This window comes from Rhinatrema bivittatum, chromosome 2 (assembly GCF_901001135.1).
Source record: "Rhinatrema bivittatum chromosome 2, aRhiBiv1.1, whole genome shotgun sequence".
NCBI lineage: Eukaryota > Metazoa > Chordata > Amphibia > Gymnophiona > Rhinatrematidae > Rhinatrema > Rhinatrema bivittatum.
This window is the reverse complement of record NC_042616.1, coordinates 347,497,667-347,516,468: the sequence shown is the minus strand read 5'-3', so window position 1 is coordinate 347,516,468 and position 18,802 is coordinate 347,497,667. Positions and strand designations below refer to the sequence as shown.

Here is an 18,802-nt window from a genome sequence, read left to right as displayed (position 1 = left end):
CAGAGTGGCTTTTTCGGGTTTTCATTCCAGTTGTTGTCTTCACATTTGTAATTTGTGGTCTTTTATTCTGTATTTAGTGAAGGATGGTTCTGTGTGTGCAACCGAGGTGAGGTATTTTACTACCATATAGGCATTTGTATCAGTCTTATTTGTTGTGTTTTATCATTGGGACAAATATTGGTGATAAATTGCTGCATTATCATAAGTAGGGCTATTGCGTCTTGTAGTAGAAGGAGTTTGTGTTGCTCTTACTGAGATGACACCAGAATCAGAATACCTTTTTTGTATGGTGAGTTGTATGGGGATTGTCCTAGTTCTACTCTGGAGGTTGGGGAGTTCCTGTGCATGCAGAGTATATGTTTAAATTCAGCCCTGTGACCATCTCGCATTCAGTGTGTCATACCTGTGATCACTAGCTGTCAGGTGTGTCCTGACAGAAGAAAGGTTGAGAACCACTTCTTTAGAGGAAAGGAAAGACAAGGCAGATATGATACTGATTTTTAAATACCTGAAAGGTATGAATGATGCACAAGAATCAAACATTTTCTGAGGGAAAGAAATCAGTAGAAATAGGGGTCACAATATGATAATCCAAAGAGGTAGACTCAATAACAATATCAGGAAATATTTATTCACAGAAAGGGTGGTAGATGTTTCGAATGCCCTCCTGAATGAGGTGGTGAAGATGAGAATGGGAATGGAATTCAAAAGGATGTGAGATAAACACAAAAGATCCCTAGTGGCTAAAGGATGGATATGAAAAATTGGGTAACCTTGGTTAACTTTGGGTGTAACATTTCTGCGTTGGGGGTACCTGCCTGGAGTAACAATCAGTACTCTTAAGACATGTGGGTAACTTTCATTGAGTGGCATTTACTATCCTAAACCAGTGCTTTTTGCAAGGTTGCTTACAGGTACTCAGTAATTTTTTCCTATAGTTGCTTTATTTGCCATGTGCACCCCCAAAAAAAAAAACCAAACAAACAACCCCAGTCATCCTGCATGTGGCACCGTTTTCCCAACAAGAAAGCACTGCCCTAAACAACTTGCTAGGCAGACTGGATGGACCATTTATCTGTCAATCCTATATTATTTAACTATGCCAGACAAAGGGCCTGAAGGGGGGTTCCTCCTGTAATACTGGTGGGGTTAAATTGCTCAGGGGTGAACATAGGTTTCTGCAACAACATACTACTGCTCTGCTTAAATCAATGGAGACCACAGCAGACTGCAAATAGGTTATGACCACCAGTATAGTATGGTTGCTAGAAACAGTCCGCTGAGCTCTCAGCATGCCCTGCCTTCACCTCGATACAAACCCTTCCTCATTTTCCTATATGAAGCATGCCCTAAGGTGAGTTAATTCCAGATCTGTTTAAAGGCAGATGAGAGGAGGGGTGCAGAAGAGACAGAACAAGGGTAGGCTGCTCCAGTTTTCTTGCAAACGGATCTCATTTTCAGCATATCCACAATAGATATTAATCCAATAGTTGCACATATCTGTGAAACAAGTAAATGTGTGTCTTTTGGCTATCCTATTTTTAGCCTTGAAGGACATCTTCCATAGAGTACCTGCCATGATTCATGTTATAACAATGAGTGGGAGTAAGCCATGTTTGTTTTACTCTTTTTCAAAGCATTCTGTGAGTTTCCCAGGATAAAAATCTTTCCAGTAAGGGTTGAAAGAAACAATTCTAATTCTCCTTTAATGAGAACTGGGTGGTCACAAAAAGAAAGATAGCTTAGCCTTTTAAACACTTTTTTCCCTGCCAAAGTCCTAAACAGAATATACCCTACTGATTCCCCAGTTTGATATAATTTTAAAACTAATACCTGGGATCTTTCTGATGGCAGGACTTAATGATTCATAACTGAGGTGGAGGAGTAGCTTAGTGGTTAAAGCAATAGGTTCAACACCATGGCTAGAGTTCAAATCTCCTTTCTCCCAATGATACTCTTTGTGATCTTGGGCAAATTACCTCTATTGCCTCAGGTACTGCTTAGATTGTAAGCCTTCTAGGGCAGAGAAATATCTACCATGACTCAGTTTGGATTTTGAAAAATAGTAATTACATTTAAAATCCATGGTTAAAGCAATTGCTTATTTCCTGTATTTTTATTATTGTAGTCATGACTCATGACCTGTGGGAAAATCCCTGTAGAGTTTATAAGAACAGTAATGGATTGCTATTTTCCAGGCTTTTTCATAAAAAAATAAATAATAAAACACATGAACCTATTTTAATTAGTGTAATCCCTGCTGCTGACTCAATTCCAAGTTTGCAGTAATTGAAAGGAAATAGTATGGCTACTCACCCAGAAGGATCAAAGAATCATAGTGGACAGATGGAAAGGATGCTGACAGGCAAATAATTAAAGAAGAAAAAATTAAAACAGAAACAAAGAACCTCCAAGGGTATCAGATATAAAATAATTTATGTTCTAAATTCTGCTATAAGAAAGATATTTCCACTTACTAGTTATGACCAAATCTCCTTGAGACCAAGGGGTACAGAACATTTCCCAACTCTCTTCAACAGTTGCGATTTATTCTAGGATACCCTCATAGGTATTGGCATGCAAGCTCCTGAACCCCTGAATTAGGCATTCTCAGAACTTATGATTTAATTGACTATCCCTTGCTGTTAGCATGAACATATCTCTTACAGATATGCCACACAAAGAAACAGAGCAAAATATAATTTACTCCACCAGAAACAGTTATAAAGAAGTAATGTGGACAAGAAAAAGATACTGTCTGATGCTACTAATTATTTACATAATTCACTGCTACCCAGTTCTGGAAACAGTTGTGCTGGAGTGACAAGTAATAAATGGCAAACAGTAAATTTTAAGGAACATTCATAGGGAGCCATTTTTATTCTGCTTGTTTTCAGGCATCAGTTTGCAGTAAACAATAATCCCATTTAGGCTGTCTTTCATTTGCTATTGTACAAAGTAGACTTGCTGCTAGATCATTTACATTATGTGCATCTTAAGGCTGTTGCATTTGCACGCTTAAAATAAATTAGGTAGCAAAAGTTACTAACTGATGCCAGTGATATTGATAAATGGCACCTCATTCTTAGCTCTGGTAGAAACTTTTAAAAAGTACTATGGCTACAAGGAAGGGAGTATTTCTCAGTCACAGTATATGATGCCATAAATCTGTCTCTAAATAATTGTCACATGAGACAACATTCTAACGAAAAGCAAATTTTGCCAATTTAACTGCTATTGACTTTAAGGTTTCCTATCTGAATATTGCTGATGGCATTTTTTCCTGTAACTAAATCTCCTTCCTGTATAGCTGATGCGTGGGTCAACATTAGAGTTGTTCTTTGGTCTTGAATTGTTTTTACAGACATGAAAATTGTAACATCAGCAGAACCACAAGGGAGCAGAAGGCAGATTAAAAATGGGGTCAATATTCTGAGATTCTAGTACAGGGGTAAAAAAAATATCAGTTACTTCTATAGTGGATGTGGTTTTCTGTGGAAACATACAGCAAGTTCTCATGCCATTCTGGCACTTTTTGCTATAGGTTACTGCTAGGCTGGGGAAATATTTTTTATTGTGAAGGCACCTGCATGGTTAATGACCTTTCATTCTTCTGTGTAGAGAACATGAGTTGTAAATAGCAACAGTTGTGAACAGAATCAATTATTATTTATACTGTCTGTAAAGCATTTTAGATAAAGGTATACCAATGTAAACCATACCACTGAATAAAATGCTATTACTATGACTTCCATGAACTTTCTATGAGAAAATCCACTCCAGGATTTCGCTGCACTACAACTGTTTGTTTCAAATATTTGGACTGATTCCTGATTTGCTTTCTGTTCCTCCTCTGTGAGATGCCAATCTCCCCAGATGTAATTAAAGAGGCCACCAATATTGGAGAATACTCAGAGGAAATTATCAAAATAAGAATGGTGAATGGTGAATCAGATTTAGGTGATCAGCTTCTCATTAATTTCATATATTCCTGAAGACTATAACCATTTTTGCATTGTCAAAGTTTAAAGAGGAAGATATTTAATTACAGGAAACCCAACATTTGTAAAGTGTATAAAATTTTATTAATATATTTTAGTTCAATGAAAAATGTTATGCCATTTTAATATTTCCTATTAATTCTTTTTTTCTTTTAGAAATCAGAATGTAATTAACCAGCACTGACACATTCTTATGTTCTCTTTCGCCCCTCCCAACACAAACCACATAAACATGCATTAAAAAGGCAGAAAGTGCCAGTAGAGCCCATGATTCTGTTAAAAGTAAGATTCACAGTTTTTCCAGTCTTGCTACAATATTCTTTTGTCTATGAAATCCGCTTGAACTTTGCATGCTCAAGAAAAAAAAAATGGACACAAACAACGATGCTTTTCTATTGGGAAAACTGTGTGAAAGCTGCTCTGGCCATAATGAAAGTTTCCTTAAGTCCAGTTCTTAGAGCCATTATGTCATGTGATGAAGCCTCCAAGAACAGGTCATAAAAGAGATTGGATGTATTTTCATTTCTTTTATTATTTTTCATTTAGCACACATTGCATTTTTAGCACATCCGAAATGTTTTAGAAAGTGTTAAGAAAATAAAGCACATTTAAACAGCACATAACAAAACAAAACAAAAAGAAATGAATCCCCCCCCCCCCCCACCACCAGAATGACACAAAATGAAAGAAGGAAACATATTTGGCTGCACACCTCTAATGCAGCCAACCCATCAACCTTATCAAATTACCATGCTTCACTCTTAGAATGCCATTGACAGCTGTTTGTAATAGGAACCTGATACTCTCTGGTTCCATTTACTTTTTATGTGCTTTGTATAACTATGTGTACTTTACTTTAAAAGATTAACATCCCTGACCTCTATATGTAATTATATAAAACAATGCAAAAACATGCTGGTTTGAATGAGATTTGTGTGTGAGAAAAACTCTTCAGGATGTTTTTCAGTAAAGGTGGCGTGTATTTCTTCAAATTTTCAGCAATGTTTTTCAAAGGATTCTTCAAGAATTTGGGCTATTTTGTCTATGCTGTGGTTGGCTGAATGTGTACCAGAGTTTGAAGAGCATGATTTAAAATATATATATATATAAAATAAAGGTTTTAAGCTGTACTGATTTTATAAATTTGATTGCAGATATTCACATGTTGGTTGATTAAATTGTTTAACTGATAGTTGCTTTATTATTTATCTCTTGTCCAATTGTAGAATGATTCCATTCTGTGGCCCCTGCCCCAACCCAGCAGCCATCTCTAAAGAGAGTGGACTCACTATTCTGCTATGTAAGGAATCCTCAAGCTAGTGTGCAAGCTTCTCTGTTTAAGAGGATGTGTGGAGTGCATTAGGAAAAGTTATGAAACGTTTTCTTGCCCTTTGAGGCAGGGTTTTCTCCTCTTTTAATAAATCTGTTAGTAGCCTTCTAATAGAATATTCATCAAAGGAGTCCAAACACAGTGCTTCAGAACTTCTCTGGGACCTCAGTTAAAGGTTTGAGTTTCAAAATAACAGGCAGCATAACATAGGTGGATCTACATTACTTGGGATACAGACTCCACTAATTGGGTTTGGGTTTTCATTCCAAATCCAATGAATTCTATAAAGCATGGATAGGATATATGCCTTCTTTGTGTCTAGTATATTGTTAAGGATGAATTAGGACATTTCAACGAAATTGCCTAATTCATCTTGGTTCGAGAAACCTGAAACCCGAACGATTTTTCCCGAAATTTCAGGAAAAATTCATTTTCGGGTTAGCGCACACTAACGGGAGTTAGTGCACGCTAACCCGAAATTCGGGTCCCCCCGAATTTCAAAGGCCCAAACTGCGGGAAATCCGATATTTCCTGTGGCGGGCCAAAAATGAAGCCCGAACCAAAAGGTTTGGGCTTTGCATATCCCTAATAAATATCCTAATTAGAGAGAAGAGGAAAAATCAAGATCTACGCTCACAATCTCAAACTGAACTCTTTATGTAAACAATTAACAGAAGGCAAAGTTTATTGGATGCCAAATAGATTAATAAGATTCTAGATTCTAGAAAATCAGGGGAAAATGACAGTCATCTCATAATAACAAAAACATAAATAAGCTTATTACACTCCAAAATGACATACAATATACTAAGAAAGCAAAGCAGATCAAACCTTTCAAAGGAAGCAAAAAAGGAAAAAAACCCCAAACAAACAGTAAGGGGCGGATTTTCAGAGCCCTGCTCGCGTAAATCCGCCCAAAACCGGGCGGATTTACGCGAGCAGGGCCCTGCGCGCCGGGAAGCCTATTTTACATAGGCCTCCCGGCGCGCGCAGAGCCCCGGGACTCGCGTAAGTCCCGGGGTTCTCGGAGGGGGGCGTGTCGGGGGGCGGGCCCGGTCATCGCGGCGTTCCGGGGGCGTGTCGGCAGCGTTTTGGGGGCGGGTACGGGGGCGTGGCTATGGCCCGGGGGCGTGGCCGCGCCCTCCGTACCCGCCCCCAGGTCGCGGCCCGGCGCGCAGCAGGCCCGCTGGCGCGCGGGGATTTACGTCTCCCTCCGGGAGGCGTAAATCCCCCGACAAAGGTAAGGGGGGGGTGTAGACAGGGCCGGGCGGGTGGGTTAGGTAGGGGAAGGGAGGGGAAGGTGAGGGGAGGGCAAAGGAAAGTTCCCTCCAAGGCCGCTCCGATTTCGGAGCGGCCTTGGAGGGAACGGGGGGAGGCAGCGCGGCTCGGCGCGCGCAGGCTATACAAAATCGATAGCCTTGCGCGCGCCGATCCAGGATTTTAGTGGATACGCGCGGCTCCGCGCGTATCTACTAAAATCCAGCGTACTTTTGCTTGAGTCTGATGCGCAAGCAAAAGTAGGCTGATCGCGCTTCTTTTAAAATCTACCCCTAAGCGAATTGTAGAGTCTCTTAATGTTTATACCATGTTTCTAGGGAGAGGATATATTCGGATTTACTCCAAGTCATGATTTCTTTTCAACTAAAATCTCCTCTCTCCAACAGCTTTCCAATGATGCTTCAATTGTGTAATCAATTCATGCTTACTGTACAAGCATAAGCACTTTCAGGAATGACTTCTATCTCCCTAGATCACAGTGAGCCGGAGGCAAGGGAAGAGCAGTCCAATTAATATACATACAATTATTTTTTGATAACAGTTTTAGTTAAAAGAGATATACAAAGCCAAAATTCTTCGTAGGCAAATCTGGGCTAGCAGTGGCCATGCATCTGCATCCCATGAAATAAGAACCCCACAATTGTATAAGAAATAACTAATTTTGAAATTAAAACATGAATTTTAAAAACTGTGAATGCACCATAATCAGGAGATGGGCATGCATAGAGGACATGCACGTGTCCACCCGATTTGAAAAGTTGCCCACATGCGCGCACATGTGCCACAGCGCGAGCATCTCACATCGGAGAAAAAAGGGGTGTTGCACGCAGGGTGGGACATGGGCATTCCAGGATCGGGCTAAGAGATGAACTCACAAGTACATATGCACCTGAGCATGAGCCCAGGTCCACTACTGTGTAACTTTACTTCTGCTATGAAGGAGGTGTAAGTCTAAAAAAAAAAATTACAGGCATCTATGAGGAGTTTTGAGGGGTCTGGGGTACTGGGGAGGGGTGTGCAGGATAAAGAACCAGGGTCATTGGGAGGATCTAGCTGAACATTAGGCCAACTGGTGGATGAACTCGTGAAACTGGTCATCAGCTGGATGCACATCTATATAAATAAAAATGTAAAATAGTTTGGACGTAATCGATAATCTCAGAAACTACTGCACCAATTGCTTTCAAATTTGGACACAACCTTGCTTTCACTTTCGGCAAGGTTCTTCTCTATCTAGATTACATAGATGTCACACGGTTACAGAGAAAAACATATTTTTACATGTGTGTGGGGAAAACAGCGACATCTGTTGGACAGACATGCAATACACGCTATCTACCTTGGGAAATGAAGCTGCTGTACTGCGCATGCGTGGGCAGGAGCGCACGTCGGGCACAGCAGGACCAACATGGCGCTGGGAGGAGCAGCAGTGGTGTACGTCGGGCACAGTGGGACCAACATGGCGCTGGGAGGAGCAGCAGCTGCGGACCAGCGGCAATATCGGGCGTGGCGGTGTCGGCCGGCCGAACTTCGACACCTGGAGGAGCTGCGGCGGCGATCTGGTACGGCTCACGTGCACGACAGGGAGGGATCCTCGCTGACCTCGTGTCTTTGGGAGCGGGCCGCGCAGAACCGCACAAGAGGGAGAGGGACGGGGGAAGGGGGGGGATCAGCTGGGAGGGCATTGCGAGCGGGAGGGGATCTGAGTCAGGGAAGGAGATTCAGAGAGGGTGTGCTGTCACTGACGAAAGGGTAGGGAGTAGGCGGGGAGATGTGACAGTGATGGGAGGGAGAATGAAGGGGGCGGTGAGTGTCAGGGGGAGAGACACAGAGGGGAGAGGTGAGTGTGAGCGGTGAGAGTTGGAGTGGGGACAGGGGATTGAAGGGGGGGGGGGTTAGTGACCAAAGGGGGAGGGGTGAGTGTGAGGGGAGACAGTTGGAGTGGGGACAGGGGAGGAAAGGGGGGGGTGAGTGACCAAGGGGGGAGGACAATGTGTGACTGAGGTATAAGAGCAAGGGGAAGGGGGAGGGGGGGAAAAATTCTTACTCTGCCACTGCAACGCGTGGCGGGCCACCACGACACAGAGGGGAGAGGTGAGTGTAAGGGGTGAGAGTTGGAGGGGGGACAGGGTGAAGGGGGGTTAGTAACCAAAGGGGGAGGGGTGAGTGTGAGGGGAGAGAGTTGGAGTGGGGACAGGGGAGGAAAAGGGGGGTGAGTGACCAAGGGGGAGGACGATGTGTGACTGAGGTATATGAGCAAGGGGAAGGGGGAGGGTGGAAAAAGAACCTGACTCTGCCACTGCAACACGTGGCGGGCCACCGCCAGTCTGTTATAAAATACATCCAGTTGCCCATCCATAAGTTGACTTATACTCCTGGGTGCGTGCAAGCTTAAAATTAGGCACACAGATATGCACATCTAGCCTATTTTATAGCATGTGCAAATGTTATAAAATTGTCACATCTGAGTACGCGCCGATACACACATATATATGTGCACCAGTTTGAAAGTTACCGTCTTAGGGGGTCATTTTCTAAGCCTTTCGCACGCAAAAAGGGACTTTTCATGTGCGATAGCTTTCCGGGGGCGGAGTCGGAGCGGGAAAGGGAGGAGCCGGGGCGGCGAGGAGGCGGGCGCGGCGCTATCTTCACTGGCAGTGATAAGGTAAGCACCTTTCACGATGGATAACACCGCGGTGGTGCAATCGCTGCCGGCTTTCGCAGGCTGCCCCCCCCCCCCCCCCCCGTTAATGCTGGGATTCACCATTCTCTGCTCACTTCTTGAAACAGAACAATTAATGTTAATTCACAAAATGAATATGACAAAAAAGCTCTAGATATCAATAATCAATATAGATTGAAATATTGGTTAATACATATTTACATTTACATTCTGAACTCTTGGTGTGCTAATCTGCAATTCCAATGTATGTACTTGCACTGGCAAATTCTGTTTTTTGCATTTTGAACACTCACATTAAAATATTTAGAACTGATATATTTTAACTGCAAACTTGGCAATATATGTTGTTACAGGGTTGCTCTTGTGTAAGAACATAAGAACATGCCATACTGGGTCAGCCCAAGGGTCCATCAAGCCCAGCATCCTGTTTCCAACAGTGGCCAATCCAGGCCATAAGAACCTGGCAAGTACCCAAAAACTAAGTCCATTCCATGTAACCATTGCTAATGGCAGTGGCTATTCTCTAAGTGAACTTAATAGCAGGTAATGGACTTCTCCTCCAAGAACTTATCCAATCCTTTTTTAAACACAGCTAAACTAACTGCACTAACCACTTCCTCTGGCAACAAATTCCAGAGTTTAATTGTGCACTGAGTGAAAAAGAACTTTCTCCGATTAGTTTTAAATGTGCCACATGCTAACTTCATGGAGTGCCCCCTAGTCTTTCTATTATCCGAAAGAGTAAATAACTGATTCATATTTACCCGCTCTAGACCTCTTATGATTTTAAACATCTCTATCATATCCCCCCTCAGCCGTCTCTTCTCAAGCTGAAAAGTCCTAACCTCTTTTCCTCATAGGGGAGCTGTTCCATTCCCCTTATCATTTTGGTCGCCCTTCTCTGTACCTAAAGTAACATAAAGTAACATAGTAACATAGTAACAAAGTAAATAATGGCAGAGGAAGACCAAAATGTTCAGTCTGCTCAATAAGGTTTGCAGATTACTCCCATGCAGAAAACTTACCAAACTATTTTAATAGGAATGTGCATTTGTTAGGCCATTCATTTCATTTGTTTTGTAGGTATGCATGTACCACGCAGATATATGGTACGCATGTAAGAATGGATGGTATGAGCGTAACTCATTAATAAAATATGTGCATACTATCTGTCCTTATGAGCAGACCACACATCTGCAAGGTAAGCACATACCCACACAATGAATGAAATGAATTATCTAACGAATGCATATCACTAAATTTTAAGTCACTATTGGAACAAAGAGTCGTGGCTTCCATTGAACAAGATTTAACACCAAGGGACTAAAGCTTAGCATGCAATGCACTAAGATCCAAACGTGTTCACTAAATGGATCTATGAGGACATTAGCGGGTATGTTTTAAAATTAATATACACATGCATATACATGAAGGAACATCAGATACACATTGGTTTTAGTGAGTGTGCAGAAAATAACATGGTATGTTCTTTGCCATGCACTATTGGACACATGCCTGCTAAGGTCTGTCTAAACTTTAACACTGCTCAGAATGCTAACATTTAATACAGGGAGGAGGCCCTGTCCTTAGAGCATCCCCAAACCCCTCCACCACAAAGATCAAAAGGGCACTTATCATCCCTATCCCTCAACACAAAACAAAAGAGGCTTCAGTGCCTCAATAAATCTCCCTCCAGATCCAAAGCATAATGGGTATCTGTGCCCCATTCACTTCCAACACAAGGCTCAGGGGACATTGGGATCCAATTACTCCCTCCCCCTGACATAAATGCAAGCGGCCTTTGTGGGTCAATCACACCCCACTGACATAAAGTGTAAGGGTCTCCATGCCTCAATGTCCACCACACTTGACCCTCAACTCCCTAAGATCAAAGGGGCTCCAGTCTCTGATTACCCCAGGCCTAAAGCTTCCCCCACCCACCTACTCCTTCAGAAAATGTCAAAGGTTGATGGGCAGGAGAAAGCATAACTTTCTCTTTCACTGCTGCCATCCAGGCAGATTTGTCACTAGGCACACAAGGCCTGAGCCTAAGGTGGCAGAAATCTGGGGGGCGGCAGGCAGAGAAAAAAAAATATTCCTGTCTCCAACTCTGAAAAAAAGAGGCTCTGCCATAGCCTCCCCTCTAATATTTTTCTACTATCAGATTCAGACTGTGACCAGAAGAACTGTCACCCAACACCATCCCAACAGATATTGTTGCAAACCATCCCTGCCCTTACCCAATAGTAAGAATGGGGGATTCTTTCATGAGGCAGGGTGAGGCTCGGGGTGGCATTTACTACTTGCTTGCCATCTCTGCTATGCTGTTAGTTTGGCTGAGCACTGTGGATCTCAAAGTAAGGGCTACCTTTAAAATTGCAGCATTTTAAATTTTCATTGTTTAGCCTCAGCTCCCTCTGTTCCCCCTGCTGCTTTGTTTCACATGGCAAGCAGGAGGAGAGGAGGCCAGGCCTGGGTCTTAGGAGAAGGGGATGTTCAAGGGAGTCTGTCACACAATGTAGTCTGTCCACATCGACCAGGAGCTAGCAGGGGTCCGAAGAGATGAACCTGCTCACCCACATACACCTAATAACAAAAAGCCCAGAAGGGCCAAAGGCACTTCTACTCCTGCCTGCCGATTTGCACCTAATAAGAAAAGGCCCAGTAGGCCCAACAGAATCTGCACTCGTGACTGTGCGCACCTAGTAAGAAAAGGCCCAGCAGAGCCGCAGGCACCACTCCCTCCCCTTGACTGTGCCTAATAAGAAAAGGCCCAGCAAGAACGATGGCATCTCCTACCTGTTGCCAAAGAAGAGACCCAGTGATCAAGGCTCAAGGGCATCCCCTCTGGACCCCAGCAGTAAGCAGTCTGACATTCTGCTTGAGCCCCTTCAAGAGACCAGTGCTCCATAGGGGCCTGGGAAATCCTTATGCTGGCCCCACTGTTGCTGTGGTTCTGCATCTTCTTTTGCTTCAGCTTTATGGTCACATGGGCCGCATGCCAGAGCCAGCATAGCCTGAAGGGAAGCCCTGTCTTCTGCTCTGCATGGTGCAGTCAGCAAAGCATGTGGGACCTCTGCTTCAGACGGAAGTCCACCTTCTGCCTTGTGTTGTACTACTATGCTGACATCACTGATGATGGGTATGGAAATACTGTGCCTATTGGCTCCACCCCCATGCTGCTTCCTGCTGCTTGGCTCTTTGCTATTGGCCCCTGCATGCTTTCTTAGCTTCTATTAGCCCCACAGCTCTACCTGGTAGAAGGAGCAGAGGGTTTCACCCAAGGCAGTGGTGATGACACTTTTCTAAAAAAAAAAAAACACACACACACATACACACAAAAAAAAGTCATTGAGGGCCAGGGATTCAGTGAATCCCTTGAAAGTCCTGGCTGCACGCCACAGAGTCACGGTAGTTTTAACTTTCTGCATTTATACCATGGGGGGGTTCTGCACACACATACAAATTCTCAAACTGTTTATATGCACATAAATTTTCTTTTAATATTCTAACATCTAAGGGCAAAAATTAATTTAGCCTATGCTAAATTACCCTCTTAAAAAGCATGCATATCAATTTTCTTGGCCAAACTATGCACACCAAAGGGTAACTATAAATGTGTGTGTGTAGTTTTGCCTGGATAATTTTCAAAGCAGGCTGATGTATGCAAGTCTGCCTTGAAATTTGGTGTAACTTCTGTGCCTATTTGATGACTAATTTATGTGTGATGTTACAAAATTACCCTATTATTTTTTCCTTTGATAAGAACATAAGAAATTGCCATACTGGGTCAGACCAAGGGTCCATCAAACCCAGCATCTTGTTTCCAACAGTGGCCAATCCAAGCTACAAGTACCTGGTGAGTACCAAAAATGATAACTCATTTATGAAAAAATCTCCCCCCCCCCCCCCATCTCCATTTCTGCTGTTTGCCCAGCAAGATTCCACTAAATGCGATTTCCTTTTCCCCTAGTTTGATTGACATGACATCCATCCCTTGGGAAGCGAGTGTGTCATTCCACTTTATACTGCCTCGGCCCATGCACTCACTCCTTTCACAGTGTCTGAAACTGTCTGCCACAGCCCATTACTAGATCTACATGCTATGATTAGACTGAATCCTTGCAAATTATTCTTCTTTCCTGTGACATGCAGGCTGTGGTGACAGTATGCTTGATGTTTGCAGGACTGTGTGGCACCATTCCATGACTGTGGGGCAGAAGAGATATGCGGCTATAAATTCCAAGCAGTAAACAACCACCCTGAATTGTACTGGTCCAGCCAGATGGCAGCAACATACAATTCCAATGTCCTCATTTATCTACTGGCTACATGCGTAGGTACTCTGCCTTCTGTGTAGGTTGTCTGATTCAGAGACTGTTAGGTTAAGAAAAGGGCAGGGAAGACAAACTGAGCCACAAAAGCCATTTAACCTCATCTGTGCTATTACTTTCTCCAGGGGGTGATTGTTCTTACTTGTAGCATGGCTACAGTGCATCGATTGCAGCACATCCTCTGAGCACAGATAAACCTCTTCTTTAGCCCTTTTCTACAGCAGCACTGTTAATACGCTTCCAGCTCCAGACCATTTTGGTTGCTCCTGTATTTTCTTATTTGCTCTGGGTGCTTTAAATAAATATTCACATTTGCTTTAAAAAACAATTTAAAAAATCAGGATTCACGAAGATGTTCTGTTGTATTTGGTGCAAATGGCAAAAGTAATAAAACCTTCTAGTAGAAATCAAGGCAATAAGAATGATGTCTCAGCAATTTATTTTTTCAATTGTAAAACGAAATCCTGCATCTTTAATCACACTTTTCCTATAGTCAGGCAATACCTGTCTGTAAAAATAAATCAAGATATTGATAAAAGAAATTGACTTACCTATTCTTCAGCTCACCATGTATATCCAATAACAGACTGAAATCTGAAGATAATCTGACCTGTAAGAGAGGAAGTATCCCATAGTCACATTAAAAGGAACAACATATTTACCTTTAACATGACATTTTAACTTTTTTAAGTAAAGGTATTAAAGAAAAATGATTTTCTTGTCTTATAATTACCTGCTTTATATACTTTATACACTATTAAGAATGTACTCATTGAAACATTTAATGAAAATAGTAGCCCAGGCTAATATGAAATTAAAATTGATGAACGTTGTTTGCAGTTTTAGGTATTTTACTATCCATTAGATTTTTGCAGGGCAAGTTGTACTATAGTAGTGTGGCTCTGGCAGTAAAAGGGGGAGGGGTGGGCATATCAGTCAGCCCAGCAACCACAGAGGCTGATCCAGACCTGTTTTTGCCCCATTTCATGCATGGCGTTGTAGTTCTGCTTGTCTAAGAAAAAAAAGGGGCAATCAGAAGTTCAACTTCGTGCATGCAATTGGGGGAAAAAAAACAGGCCTGGATCAGGCTATTCGGATGACCTGGAGTGAGTTGTGAACCTTAATTGAATGACCCCTGATGCCGCTTTACTTTCTCCATGCTGCAATACTTTCTCCATTTCATTCATCACAATCTTGAGTACTGGCTGTGCCAATGATTTCAAAAAGTGAAAATGCCTTTGTTCATTTAAATATATTATAATCTCCCTTGAGACCTACTATGGGAAAAGATGGAATATGAAATGTCCATAAACAAAAAATTAATAAACGTAGATGAAAGAGGTTGCAGTACAATTGAGGAAGGGCGCCTTCCCTAAAGTTTGGACCATGTATATGCTGTGCCATCAACTTGGTTCAACAAGTTGAAATACGTGAAGTAAGAAATGTTGATTCTATTAGATTTTCTGGGTCAAATCATTCCATGCTGCAAAAACATTTTACTGCCATGTTGTTTTTCTCAGAATATAATAGTAATACAATGATCCATGAAGACACTGAATCGAATGAATGGCTTTGTTTTGTGTGACTTTATAAAAGAAAACTGCACAAATGAGAACTCCTTTGCAAATCTATATCTTGAAGAACCACTTGCATATTGACCTTTGTGAAGCCCTCTCTCCTGGGGAGGAGAGGGGGAGGGGGAGCGCCTCTTGCCATTGAAATAAACTGGAATAGAAGAGGCAGTGCAAGATGAGCTGCCAACCTGGGAAAGCCACAGCCTGGCTGGAAAGGTTATCTGACCCCCTATTGTGATCAGTCCCAACTAATGGAGGTGGAAGTCATAGTTTCAGGTTGGGGATTTCTATATAACAAATAACAACCCCCTGAGCCTTACTGCTGAACTATAATGAAATATAACTTCATCAACAAATAAGGGCAAAGTCTACAACTGCAGAACTTTGACTAACAAAGGAATTTGTGTTGGAAATGTATTAAAGAAAGCCTTAGCAAATGGACAGATTCTCATTCCAAATGACGAGGGGGGGGGGAGGGGGAGTCAAACCCCTTCAGTATCAGAAGTTTAGCGCAGCATAAAAAGGTTACAATAGGTAGACTGGGAAAGTTTGTAGTATGTCTGGTTTTGCCTAAGTCTCAGTCTTGTGGTTGAGAGGAGGGGTTTCTCCAAGCTGAGTAGCAGGCCAACCCTGTTTACAATCCTATCCATTTTTTCTGTTTTTCCAGAGATAAAGGAAGGGAAATTCTACCAGGCCAAGGACTGAGGCAGCTAATCTGAGGGGGGGCTTCTGCCAGATCAGTCCCCGACCCAAGAATGCCCCTGCAAGGTAATTGGGCATGGGGCTGTAACATAAGAACTTGCCATACTGGGTCAGACCAAGGGTCCATCAAGCCCAGCATTCTGTTTCCAACAGTGGCCAATCCAGGCCATAAGAACCTGGCAAGTACCCAAAACCTAAGTCTATCCCATCCTACTGATGCAATTAATAGCAGTTGCTATTTCCCTGTTCGGCGGCGCTGCTGTGAGGTCTCCCATGGATGCCCGGCTCCTAGGCACACGCGCGCGCGCCACTTGGGCGCTTTTCTAGGCCGTTTCCTGCCAGTGGTGACTCCGCCCAACTCCTGATGTCAGATGCCGTGGCCTTGATAAGCCGGCCGTGGCCATCCAGTCTTTGCCTTGCAACAGGTTAGCCTCCCGGTTTCCTGTTGCGCTGTGCCCCGGAGTGACTCGCTTTGCTTCGTCGCTCCGTTCCTGCTACAGTACCTACTTGGTTCCAGTACCCGAATCCTGCTACAGTTCCTGCCTGGTTCCAGTACCCGAGTCTTGCTACAGTTCCTGCCTGGTTCCAGAACCCGAGCCCAGTTACAGTATTGCTACTGTCCTAGTCTGGTTCCAGTTACCTGTCCTGATCCACAACCCTCCTAAGTCCCAGCAGCCGGGCCCCCTACGGGCTCTTCCCAGGGGGGCTTTGGCTTCCAAGAGTGAAGCCACCTAAGGCTCTTAAGGGCTCCTCCCGGGGGAGTACCAGCTTCCAGGGTAAAGAGCATCTTCGTCCTGCCAGAACATCTGCCTCCCGGCCTGCTATTCATTAGAGACATTGACCACCTTTCCCAGTCTCCAGCAGGTCGGCCCAAGGGTCCACTAAACAGAGAATCCCATAACAGATTGCAAGGCCATGGACTCGGCGGATCCGCCTGTTCCCTTGGACCTGCCAGGGTTGGCCCAGCAGCTGCAGTATCAACAACAATACCTCGATGTCCTTACCGGTTCGGTAGGGGAGTTGCCAGCCCGGTTGGATGCCAGGGCCTCGTCTGCCCCAGAACCAGCACTCGAGGGCCAAGACTCGTCGGTGACCCAGCTGCCCGCACCCTCTCGTTACGCTGGGGATTTAAGGACCTGCCATGGCTTTTTGAACCAATGTTTTATACGGTTCTCCCTGTTGCCCCGGCAGTTTCCCTCGGATGCGGTGAAAGTGGCTTATATCCTGTCCCTGCTTGATGGGAAAGCCTTAATCTGGGCTTCTCCTCTTTGGGAAAACAATGATTCTTCACTAACGGACTTACAACAGTTCATCACGAACTTTCGCCAGGCCTTTGATGAGCCCGCCCGAGTAGCCACGGCTACGTCTGAACTGCTGCAACTTCGTCTGAGGGCTCGTTCCTTGGCAGATTATGCAATGGAGTTTCGGACTTTAGCCCAAGAAGTAGGTTGGCAAGATGGTAGTCTTAAGGCCATCTTCCTGGAAGGCCTCTCCGGACGCATAAAGGATGAAATGGTTGCTCGAGATCTGCCGGAGGACCTCAACACCTTGATTGAGATGGCTGCCCGCATTGACCGCCGCCTAAAACAATGGGCCAAGGAGCAACACTCCTCTCGCCATAGTCTGGCTCGTGGGCCGAGACCTGTGCCCTCGCCCAAGATTTCTTGTCCAGACGCTCCCACCTGCGAACCTATGCAGCTGGGACAGGCCCCGCTTTCTTCTGAAGAAAGGCAACGTCGCCGTTCGTTGAAGTTGTGCTTGTATTGTGGCCAGAAGGGCCACTTCTTGGCACGCTGCCAGGAGCGTGCAGAAAACGCCAAAGCTTAGGAGGTCGGGAGGAGCTCCTCCTAGGCTGTGCTACAGCTCCTCAAGGTACTGTCCCTGTTACCTTGGAATATCCCGGAGGCTCCTTTGAGACGATGGCGTTCCTGGATTCCGGAGCTGGAGGTAATTTCATCCTGCAGGACTTAGTCTCCCAGTTGCGAATCCCTACGCATAGACGGGAGGTCCCATTACGAATTACCTCTATCCAAGGGACGCTTCTTCCAGGACCTGTTCAGATGTCCACAGCACCCATTACGGTCCACACCGGGGCGATCCATTCAGAGGAGATAGCCTTCCTAGTGTTGGAGAAGGCTGTCCACCCTGTGGTGCTAGGGTTGTCGTGGTTACAGAAACACTCGCCCACGATTCAGTGGGATATGCTACAGATTGTCAAATGGAGTCCTTTTTGCCTAGCTAATTGTATGAAAGTGCCTAAGACTCCCGCACTTCCCTTGATGCACTCTGCCGTGGGTCCTCCTGCACCTTATGAGGACTTTACGGATGTATTCTCCAAGACCAAGGCGGAGATCCTTCCGCAGCATTGTCCATATGACTGTGCTATAGACTTGCTACCTGGTACTATGCCCCCCCACCCCCCGAGGAAGGGTTTATCCTTTATCCGTACCTGAGACCCGAGCCATGTCTGAGTACATTGCGGAGAATCTGGCCAAGGGCTTTATCCGCCTGTCCAAGTCGCCTGCAGGGGCAGGTTTCTTTTTTGTCAGCAAGAAAGACGGCTCACTGAGGCTGTGCATAGACTATCGAGGCCTAAATTCTATTACCAAGCGAGACCGCTACCCGCTCCCGTTAATCCCGGAGCTCCTTGATCGGCTTCAAGGAGCGAAGACTTTCACAAAGTTGGACTTGCGAGGAGCGTACAATTTAGTCAGAATCCATCCCGGAGATGAGTGGAAAACCGCGTTTAATACCCGAGACGGACATTATGAGTACCTCGTGATGCTTTTCGGCTTATGTAATGCCCCAGTGGTGTTCCAGCACCTGATGAATGAGGTGTTGCGGGACCTTCTGAACACCTGCGTAATTGTTTACCTCGATGATGTGTTAATCTACTCCCA

The 18,802-nt window shown here is 44.3% G+C and overlaps 1 protein-coding gene across 1 annotated transcript in view; it reads right to left on the bottom strand.

The window, feature by feature from the left end:
• The window catches only part of LOC115084679 (poly(rC)-binding protein 3-like), a 1,201,673-nt gene extending 1,187,446 nt beyond the window's left edge, over nt 1–14,227 (bottom strand). The window contains exon 1 of the mRNA XM_029589869.1: nt 14,178–14,227. The gene's annotated coding sequence lies outside the window, so the exon portion shown is untranslated. The remainder of the gene's footprint in view (nt 1–14,177) is intronic.
• Between the last annotated feature and the right edge of the window lie 4,575 nt (nt 14,228–18,802).